Source organism: Muntiacus reevesi, chromosome 8, assembly GCF_963930625.1.
Source record: "Muntiacus reevesi chromosome 8, mMunRee1.1, whole genome shotgun sequence".
NCBI lineage: Eukaryota > Metazoa > Chordata > Mammalia > Artiodactyla > Cervidae > Muntiacus > Muntiacus reevesi.
Genome location: NC_089256.1, coordinates 90,989,862 through 91,000,578, shown reverse-complemented (window position 1 = coordinate 91,000,578; position 10,717 = coordinate 90,989,862). Strand labels below are relative to the sequence as shown.

General features: G+C 37.1%; 1 pseudogene; it reads right to left on the bottom strand.

Annotated features, from left to right (window-relative positions):
- Nucleotides 1-5,821: 5,821 nt before the first annotated feature.
- On the bottom strand, nt 5,822-6,121 carry LOC136173797 (U2 spliceosomal RNA; annotated as a pseudogene).
- Between the last annotated feature and the right edge of the window lie 4,596 nt (nt 6,122-10,717).

The window sequence follows — 10,717 nt, the reverse complement described above, 5'->3', positions numbered from 1 at the left end:
TAAACATAGAGCTATGTTCTTCTGGAGAGTGATCACTATTAAATCTAAGGCAAGTTTTAATATGAGTCTTTTTTCCTTCCTGTTAAAACACAAAGGTGTATCCTTAAGACTCCAATCCCCACACAAGATTACATATTCTGAACCAAGATTAAGAAGGTGAGTAAATTCAACACTAACAAAATGAGTCTTTGGCCTTTGCAATGTCAAGTCAATGAGTCCTGAGCCAAGAAGAAGAATATGTTTTTGTTCTGGTGTATAAAGTAAATTTTTTTCAATTATTTTTAAAAATACTCCTTCAATTAGAAAAGCATAAAAATCAACTTTAAAACAGTTTTAAACAGCCAATTCGTCTTTAGATAAGCTTAAGAAAACATAAGGATTATCGGCTTCATTTTACAGAGGAAAGTGATAACAATCATGCACTGACACCATTGTCCATACAAAGTAAAGCCCTGGAGAAAAGGCTAGAATTGAAGCAATCTTGGCATCTGGGGTTAGTTTAGAAAAATAGGAAAGCCACATTAAAACAAAAAGAAAGAAAAGTTTTTAAAAAGCTAAAAACAGAGCAGCTGTTGACTTCTGGATGTCAATGGCAACAAGAGAAAACAACACATGTGGATTCAATGTTCTTTCCGCAGACAGAATCTCAGAAAAACATATTCTCTGAGAGATCTGACCAATTATGTTTGACTGTAAACCACTGTCTAACACACCCTACCACATTCCTGTGCCTGGAAAAATAAGAGGATGGAGATGAATAGACCTAAAAGATAGATCCAGACTTCAAGAACAGTCAGAAAATTACCAGTGACTGAAATAAAAGCTCACGTTGCATGGATATCTCACCATTAGCATGAACATTTTTATTTGCCTGGAAGAAAACCAACTAGATATTTCATGACCTCCATATTAATTATTGAGATGTAAATGAGAAAAGTGTATCTCAGACTTACACAATTTGCAGAGAATCACCCAGCAGGAAGGGTAAAAATGGGTTTGGTATTGGCTGCCTTCCGCTAGTGGTAAACAACCTGCCTGCCAATGCAGAGACACGAGACACAAGTTCGGTCCCTGGGTCAGGAAGGTACCCCGCAGAAGGATATGGCCACCCGCTGCAGTATCCTCAGCTGGGAAATCCCATTGACAGAAGAGCCTGGTGGGCTACAGTCCATAGGATTGCAGAGTCAGACATGACTGAGCAACTGAGCATACACATCGGCTGTCTTTGTTTTCTGCTTATGTGATCCCTACCTTAATTAGAGGCATTCACAATCAGCCAGATTCTAGAGCTTGTCCAGAAAATACCAAAGAAAAAGCCCAGAATGGACTTCTGAACCTGAGACTCTTCCTTAGATTTTTTTTTTATTTGCTGCCTCATATCTATGTGATGTTGAAATTAAACTGTCTAAATGTTTTGTCTCAACAGCCTTTCAATAATGCAGTTAGGTCATGGGTCATGTTGTGATCTAATAAACAAGAGTGGAAACACAGAGTCCCCTCTTAGGAAGATTTCACAGTCTAATGCAGGAAGACAGAGAGGTAATTAACTACGATGACACAGTGAAGTGCTGAGAGGCAGGAATGCACAGAAAATGCTAAAAAGCACAAATATTTGCATTAACATAGCCTGGGAGGGTGCGAGACGCAGAAGGATTCCTCAGAGAGGTGACCATTTTCGTTACTCTTGCAGAACCACTGGTGCAAGTAACCCAAGAAAGGATGTGACTCAGAAAAAGTCCTTCCAGGCAGAGTGAGTGCCCTGAGCAAGAACATGGAGCCTAAGAGAGCATAGGAATTCAAGAACCTATCAGTTGTGGCATGAAAAAAGGAACTTCATTTTGTTCACTGATTTACCCCCAGTGCCTAGGAAACTACTAGCCTTAAAGTAGGTGCAAATTCATGAATGATTAAACAAACAAACCCAGTCATTTATTATCAGCCATTTTTGACTGTTGAATGGAGAGCCAATATTATTTTATTTATTTTTTTGGTCATACCACGAGCATACAGGATCTTAGTTCCCCAGCCAGGGATCAATCAGCCAGCCCCTGCAGTGGAAGCAGGGAGTCGTAAACACTGGCCCACCTGGGAAGTCCCAAAGGGGCAGAAGTTGAAGCAAGGAGAGTAGTGGGGAGACTTTAACATTAAACTAAATACAAGATGATGGAGGGTTCGACCAGGGTAGTGGCAGCAAAAATGAAGGAATGTGAGAGAATTTGAGGTGTATTTTGGAAGTAGAGTCAAGGACTTTGATATTTAGAAGCATGAAGGGATCTAGGAGCACCATCATATGGCAGAAGGCATGCAAGAGTTGTGTTTTCTTTAAATCTAACTGTCGTAATGGAGGTAGGAGTAAATCCAAGTAAGCAATATTTATGGAGCAGTAGTATTTAAGTAATTGAGTTGCTTAACTGATGTTGTGTTTCTTCTAACCTGACTTTAATTTTGTATCACAAGAAAAATATAAGTTAATACTCTGCTTAAACATTTCAGCAATTATATGTATTAAAAATTTTTTTTAAAGGTCATAAGTGTATTTCTTAGTGTTAGGCTTATGGATGATTTTTCCTTTCTTCTTTGTATGTTTTGATGGAATATTCCACAATGATCACTTAATTACAGGGTGGTCATATTTTATGCAATGGATGTATCTCTGAGACTCTTGCATAACAAAGACTTGCAAAATTTAAGACTCATTTCAGTAAAAAGCACAGCTGTTATTTCTGTTTAACACCTATAGTGGTGCCACTATTAGTACAAACACAAGTTACAATTTGCTACTATTTTCAAAATATTTCAGAGAGTATAGAGATTAGTATCATTTCAAAATTAATGAATAAATAAAAATGATTTTATAGTAATGAACATTGATACTAGTCAAGTTACACATCAAAGACACCACATTATACTTTCTTAGAGAGAAAAATCTCTTTGCTTTTTGAACAGTTGTACATTTGAATAGGAAATATCCTCTTATCTTTGAGTTAGGGTTTTATTTGCATGATTTACACTCTATTCAGATAAGAATGCCTTAATTAAGCACCATAGCCACCTGCTGACATATCAAATTGTAAGTGAATTACCTGACAGAAAAATAAAGCCCAAATCTGCTTGAAAGTTAAAAATCAAGTGGGTAGTAAATGTTGCCAGTATCTATCTAAATTTCTAGATGTTAAGCAACACATGAATCATGATTGTTTTTGTATAATTTTCTTTAAGCAAAAACTGAAATTTAAATGTTTGATTCTTTAGTTACAGTTATCTCTATAGTTTCCATCTCATTCAATCTCTGAGGAGTCAAAGGCATCCACTGAGTCTATAATTGAGAGATGCCAGAGTCATCTCATTGACTACCTGCAGACCAACTATACCTTCTGTCTTCAAGAAAGGGACCCTGAGGGAGTTTTATCCATCTGAGTTATGCATGTGTGTGGGGAGATGTGTAGTATGGGAGGGAAAATTGGCATGGGGGTGGTTTGAACATTTCACTAAGCACGTGTCTGAAGGAATCAAAAAATTAGATGCTGAATAAAACAAGGAGCATAGACATCCGGAGGTCAGACCACACATCATAAACACAACTGATTTCTAACCTCTACTTCCTTCCTTTTCAGAACATAGTAGTCTTCTTTCTCATCCTAGTTCAGGATCATCGAAGTCTTTGACCTGTCCATTAGTAAGAAGTCTCTAAAATCTCTCCAGAGAACTAAGAGCACTCATTCTCTTCCATCTTTCAGCAGAATGCTACCAGTTTTCCAAAAGAATGCTCCAAATTGCTCTACTTTCTAAAGTAGCCTGTGGTTGATTTCGAGACAGAAACACTTGACTAGAATCCTTCTGTGAAGAGCCATCCCTCTTCCATAGACACATTCCTTCATGAAATGTGGGAAGAGGGAGTCAGAAGAGGGCTTCAGAAACCTTTTTGTGAGGTGGTTTGTGGAACTCAGCGTAGACACACATAAACCTAGACCGGCATACAAATATATCCTTGTTTACCCAGGTTGGAATCCTGAACTCTCTGAAGTCCGCCATTCATGAGAAGGTATTTCATTATTCATAGGCTGGTTACAAAATATGTACTTATTTTCCAGGAAATGTAAGTGGAAAAAGACATGCCCCTGGCACTAAATAAAACCCTATCTGTGCAGAAGACATTCGTGGCTCCAAAAATCCGCCTGTTTAGGTGCCAGAGCTGGTCAGAGACTGGCTTTCGTGCGGCGTAAGTACTTTCTTCTTGCACCATGCTTGAGTACGGGCTGGTAAATAACCCTCTATGTCCATGAGGCTTAGCTATACTATTAGTCATCATTTAGAAAATGTGCATTTTTGCATGTGTTTGTTTTCATCTGGGATTTTATTTTCCTATCTTCCAAATTTATCAAATTCTAAAGTTTTAATATACCACGCAAAATCTACATAAAATGGTTGTATCAGAGCTCTTTGATGCATTCCGTCTGCTGACAATTAGTGGTTTACAAGAAGAACAAATATTCATAAATACTCATTTTCGGCTTTTCCAGGAAATATTTGCCATCATTTTCATGTCACAATGTGATCTGTAGTTTAAGTGAACGAGTTTAAATTAAAATTGTCTAGACTTATCAGACAGGAGATCTGAGCATGCAGAAAAATTTTCAACTTCATAAACACCATACAATTGTTATTTAAAACCCAAAACTCTCTGATTTTCCTGCTATAAAATGTAATAAGAATGAAAAAAATTCATTAATTGGGCTCTTAGTTTTATAAAAAATAGTGTTTCTCCAACGGAGCAAAGCAGGATTATTAACATACATATTTTTTATGATTCCTCAAGTTCTCTATTAAAATATTACTAACAGTAAGATTTGAGGACAGCTTTTCTGACTACATTGTTTAAGTCAACTCAATACAGCATACTGTCTCATCACAAACATAAGAAAAATAGATTGTTAATAAGATGTCTTTTGCTGGAAAGACTCCAAATACTCATGAAATACTCATTGGGGTATATCCGTCTATATTTTAAAATACCAGATTTACTTTTGATTGAAAGAAAACAGGTTAACTCCAATTTATTCTTACTTAGATGTTGCCATAGAAAGCCAACAAGGGAGAAATAAATGGTTGCTTGCTAAAAATAAAAATAAATAGGTACAAATAAAAGTTTCAGTTTTCAACAAGAGGAGCAAAGGACTTTTAAATGCTCTTCCCCTACCATCTCAACCCCAAAACCAGAGACCAAAAGTCTGTGGGAAACTGTTAATTTAATGAGACAATAAAGCATTTCAGAACTATGATTGTAGTAGTCTACCTGTTTAAAGGAAGATGTAAAAAGCTGTTTTCTGTTACTGATGGGATAATAATCATGTTTGAAGTCCATTGACCTCTGGGGATTTTAGCTAGGTGCTCAGCTAGCTTCCCTTGTGGCTTAGCTGGTAAAGAACCTCCTGCAATGCGGTAGACCTGGGTTCAATCCCTGGGTTGGGAAGATCCCCCGGAGAAAGGAAAGGTTACCAACCCCAGTATTCTGGCCTAGAGAATTCCATGGACTATGTAGTCCATGGGGTCACAAAAAGTTGGAAACGACTGAGCAACTTTCACTTCACTAGCTAGCTAAGGCTCTTCCCACGTGACTCGGGTGGTAAAGAATCTGCCTGCAATGCAGGAGCCCTGGGTTCGATCCCTGGGTTGGGAAGATTTCCTGAAGAAGGGCATGGCAACCCTTTCTACTATTCTTGCCTGGAGAATTCCATGGACAGAGGAGCCTGGCGGGCTACAGTCCACGGGGTCATATAGAGTTGGCATGATTGAGCAACTAACACTTTCACTTTTAGCTAGCAGTCTACCTTCAGAATTCTCCAGTGGACCAAGGAGAGTCTACACAGTAAAGTATTTGTCTGAGCAAGCCTCTATTCCAACTTCCTGCTCCAAAAATCCATTTAATATGTTGTTCTCAATAGAGGACATTCAGTTCAGCTCAATTCAGTTCATTCACTCAGTCGTGACTGACTCTTTGTGACCCCGTGGACTGCAGCACGCCAGGCCTCCCTGTCCATCACCAATTCCCAGAGTTTATCAGATATTAAACTGATAAGAGCAGATACTACACTTGATCTCAGCCAAAAGGCCAAGAAGCGATAAACTAAAATATTTGTGTGTTTGCTCAAGTTGTGCAACCATAGCAAGAAATTCATAGATTGTTTTTAAAAAGCAAAACATGTGAAAGCATTTCAGTTATTTCATAATTAGGCATGGCTCATCTTTTGGATGAATACTGAGTTTTAAATTTTTAATAAAGATGTTGTCTTTCAAGAAGTCAATGATTCCCTCTCTTATCTCTTTTTTTCTTGTTCCATTTAATTATTTTTTTAGAGAAGTTTTAAGTTTACAACAAAATCAAGTAGATGGTACAGAGATTTTCCATACATACCTTACCCCACACATGCATGTGCTAAATCACTTCAGTTCTAATTGATGAATCATGTTATATCATAATTGCCCAAAGTCTATAATTTACCTTAGGCTTCACTCTTGGTGTTCTACAATCTATGAGTTCTATGGGTTTTAACAAATGTGTAATGACATATACTAGCTGTTGGGATCTCATACGAAGTATTTTCACGGCCCTAAAATCCCTCTCTGCTCTACCCATTCATCCTTTTCCCCACTCAGCCCTACTTACTACCCATCTTTGTACTATCTCCATAGTACAATAGTACATAGTACAAAGCACATTGCCTTTTCCGGAATAGCTGGAGTCACACAGTGTGTAGCCTTTTCACATAATGCTATTGCACACTTAATAGACTACAGTAGAGCATAAATAGAACTCGTGTGTTATGGTTTGTGACTCTGCCGCAGTACTTACTTCATTTTTGTGATAGTCTGAGATCAAATCCGTCATTATCTCTGAGGTATGCCTGCATTTTGTTGTCTGGATGGACCACAGTTTATTTATTCATTCACCTTCTGAAGGACATCTTGGTTGCTTCTAAATTTTGGCAGTCATGCAAAAAGCTGTTATAGACATCTGTGTGCAGGTGTTAGTCTGGATGGACATTTTCAGCTCCTTCGGGTAAATACAAGGGCTGAGTTTGTTGTGTCATATGATAATATGATCTGTAAAACACGGGTGAAACCTGTGAATACAGTCAATCCTTCATATTCACAGATTCCACATCTGTGGATTCAACCAACTGTGGATCGAAAATATTTGAAAAAAGAAATTCCAGAAAAGCAATTCCAGAAAGCAAAATTTGACTTTGCCCTGCACTGGCAAGTATTCACATAGAAGCTACACTGTATTGACAACTATTTATATAGTATTTGCATTGTATTAATTATAAATAGTCTAGATATGATTGAAGGTATGTGGGCGGATGCTCATAGGTTATATATGCATTTATATGAGGGACATAAGCATCCATGGATTTTGGTATATTTGGGTGAGGGGAGTCCTGGAGTCAATTCTCAGTCAGATAGCAAAGGATGGCTCTACATTTAGTTTCCTAAGAAACTATCCAGCTATCTTCCAAAGTGGCCATACCACTTTGCATTCCCACCATCAATGGATAAGAGTTCCTGTTGCTTCACATCCTTGTCAGCATTGGTTGTTAGTGTTCAAGATTTTGGTTATTCTAATAGATGTGTAGCAATATTGAAGTTTTAATTTGCTTATTTGCCACTGTATAAGGCACGCCTCAGAGATATTGCAGGTTCAGACCACCAGACCACCACAGTAAAGTGAATATGGAAACAAAGCAAGTCACATGAATTGTTGATTTTCCAGTGCATAGAAAAGTTATTTTTACACTATCATGCAGTCTACTGTGCTCAATAACATTATGTCTTTAAAAAGCATATATTTCAATTAAAAAATGCTTTATTTCTAAAAGGTCTTCTCTGGTAACTCAGATGGTAAAGAATCTGCTTGCAGCACATATTAAACCTGGGTTTAATATCTAGGTTGGGAAAATCCCCTGAGAAGGGAACGGCAACCCAATCCAGTATTCCTACCTGGAAAATCCCATGGACAGAGGAACCTGGCAGGCTACAGTTCACAGGGTGCAAAGAGTCGGACATGATTGAGTAACTAGGTTTTCTTTTTTTTTATTTCTAAAAAGTGCTAACCATTATCTGAGTCTTTAGCAAGTCATAGTAGTGACATCAAAGATTACTGACCACAGATCATCATAACAAATATGATAATAATAGTAAAGTTTGAAATATTCAGAAAATTATCAAAATGTGACCTAGAGAAATGAAGTGAGGAAAGGCTGCTGGAAAAATAGCATCAATAGACTTGCTTGACATAGGTTTGCTATAACCCTTCAGTTTGTAAAAACAAACAAACAAACAAAAAAACCACAGCATCTGCACACTGCAAGAAAGTGAAGCACAATAATATGAGATATGCATGTGTATTCTGGGGTAAGATCTCTTAGGGCCTTTGTCCTGCTTTTTAATCAGATCATTTGTTTCTCTATTGTCATTTGTAAAATATAAGTTCACTTCTTCATTAGAAGTGTCTTTTACAAATATTTTCTTTTAGTCTATAACTTGTCTTGTCATCCTCATGCCACCGTTTTTTTGCAGAGAAGAAGTTTTTAATTTTATGAAGTCCAGGTTGTGAATTAGTTCTTTTGACAGAATTTGGTGTTGTAAACAGACATCACCATACCCAAGGTCACTTAGATTTTTTCCTATGTTATCTTCTAGGATTTTCCTGGTTTTGTGTCTCACATTTAGATCTGCAATCCATTTTGAGTTAACTCGTAACATATGTAAGGCCTGTGTCTGGGGTTATTTCTTTGCATGTAGAAATCCAGTGCCTTGCATTGAACAGACTATATTTGCCCCATTGTATTCCCCTTCCTTTGTCAAAGATCGGTTGACTATAGGGATCTATTTCTATATTCTATATTGTGTTATATCAGTCTATTTGTCTATTTTGTTCACCAACCATAGTTTTTTTAGCTATGGTACATATACACAATGGAATATTACTCTGCCATTAAAAAGTTTTTTAGTAAATCTTAAAGTTGGATACTGTCAGTCTTCCAACTTTGTTCTTCTCTTTCAATATTGACTTGGGTATTGGCTATTCTGGGTTGTAACCTCTCCACATTTAGCTCTTTAACAAAAAAAATTAAAGTTTTCCTAGAAATCACCCCCCAAAACTCCCTCTTAAATTTACTTCGTTGGCAGAACTGTATCACATGATCATTCCTTAGTAGTATGAGAGATTGGGGGAAATGAATATATCAGGCTCTTTCAGCCCCTATTGAGACAAGAGAAGAAAGGACAATAGTTTCAATGGCTCTTGGATAGCCAGCCATCAGGGTCTGTTAAATTAGGAATAAGGTAAATTACAATAGTCTGATAATAGGGGTTTGCTATAGGAACTGAGGAGTAAAGTCAGCCTTCTTTTTACGGAGTGGAAGAGTTAATAAGAGCCTCTGTTACTGCCTTTCCTCCAGCTCCTGTGATCCCAAATTTTACGCCCTGTTATACAGCCAGCTTAAGCCACTGACACTCAAAGTAGTATTTTCCTAAATATGATATCATTAACACAATGTATATAGTCATGGATAGTTGATGCCTTAAAATCTTTATTTTACATTAAACAGCAATGTGGATGAGTAAAATATAAATACATAAATCAACTTGGATAACTTTCACAGAGTTTTGAGTCAAGGAAAAAAGGCACAAATTTGTACATGCCGTATGATTCCACTTACATAAAGTTTAAAGATGAATAAACTTTATCTATGATGTTACAGGTTTGATCCCTGGGATGGGAAGATCCTCTGGAGAAGGAAATGGCAACCCACTCCAGAATTCTTGCCTGGAAAATTGCATAGACAGAGGAACCTCTGGGCTACAGTCCATGGGGTCACGAAGAATCCGACAGGACTGAGTGGCTAACACTTTCACTTTCGTGGTGTTAGAAGTTCAATAGTGACTTCCTTTGGGGACGGACTAGTGACTAAAAGGGAATATATGGGGAATTTCTGGGATATGATAATATTTTGTCTGTGTATATAAGTCCTGTTTGCAAAGATGTATTTGTTTTGGAAAATTTATTTCGGTATACACCAATGATCTGCATGTGTGTGTTTGTGTGCATGTATCTTCAATTAGTTCAGTACAGTTTGCTCAAAACAAACAAAATTGTGATAAAGTCATTTAATTTGAATCACATTATAGCTTAGAATTTGCCAATAATTTCTTGAGATTTTAATACTTAGGTTTTTCAGAGACCTACCTTCATGTAGTACCTCTGTTTAATGAAAGCTGCATTTCTTTCGGAATCAGGCTGATTTCATCTCAACTGGTTGTCCAAGGTGAACGATTTAGAAGAAAAATAAACAGGTAAACAAACACACACATTCGTATATTCATATGCGCATGAGATGCATGTGTAAGAATTTATCAAAGTTCCATTCTAAGTTCTTTTAATTCCCACAGAATATTTACATAAAATTGATCCAATTTAAGTTGCATATTTTAAACTCTAGCTCAAGAAGTCTGTAAGCATATTTTCTGTGTAGATTTCTATACATAGTATTAGTATCCTCCATAGAAGGAATGGGGATTTCTGCCAAGTTGAGTTAAATGCACAGGGCATGACTTTTCAGAACACTGTATCTATTGTATTACTTGGAGAGAATACTGTTACTCTGCAAAATAGTCCTAAAATATATTCATGACTTACACAGAAAGGGGCTAGAAC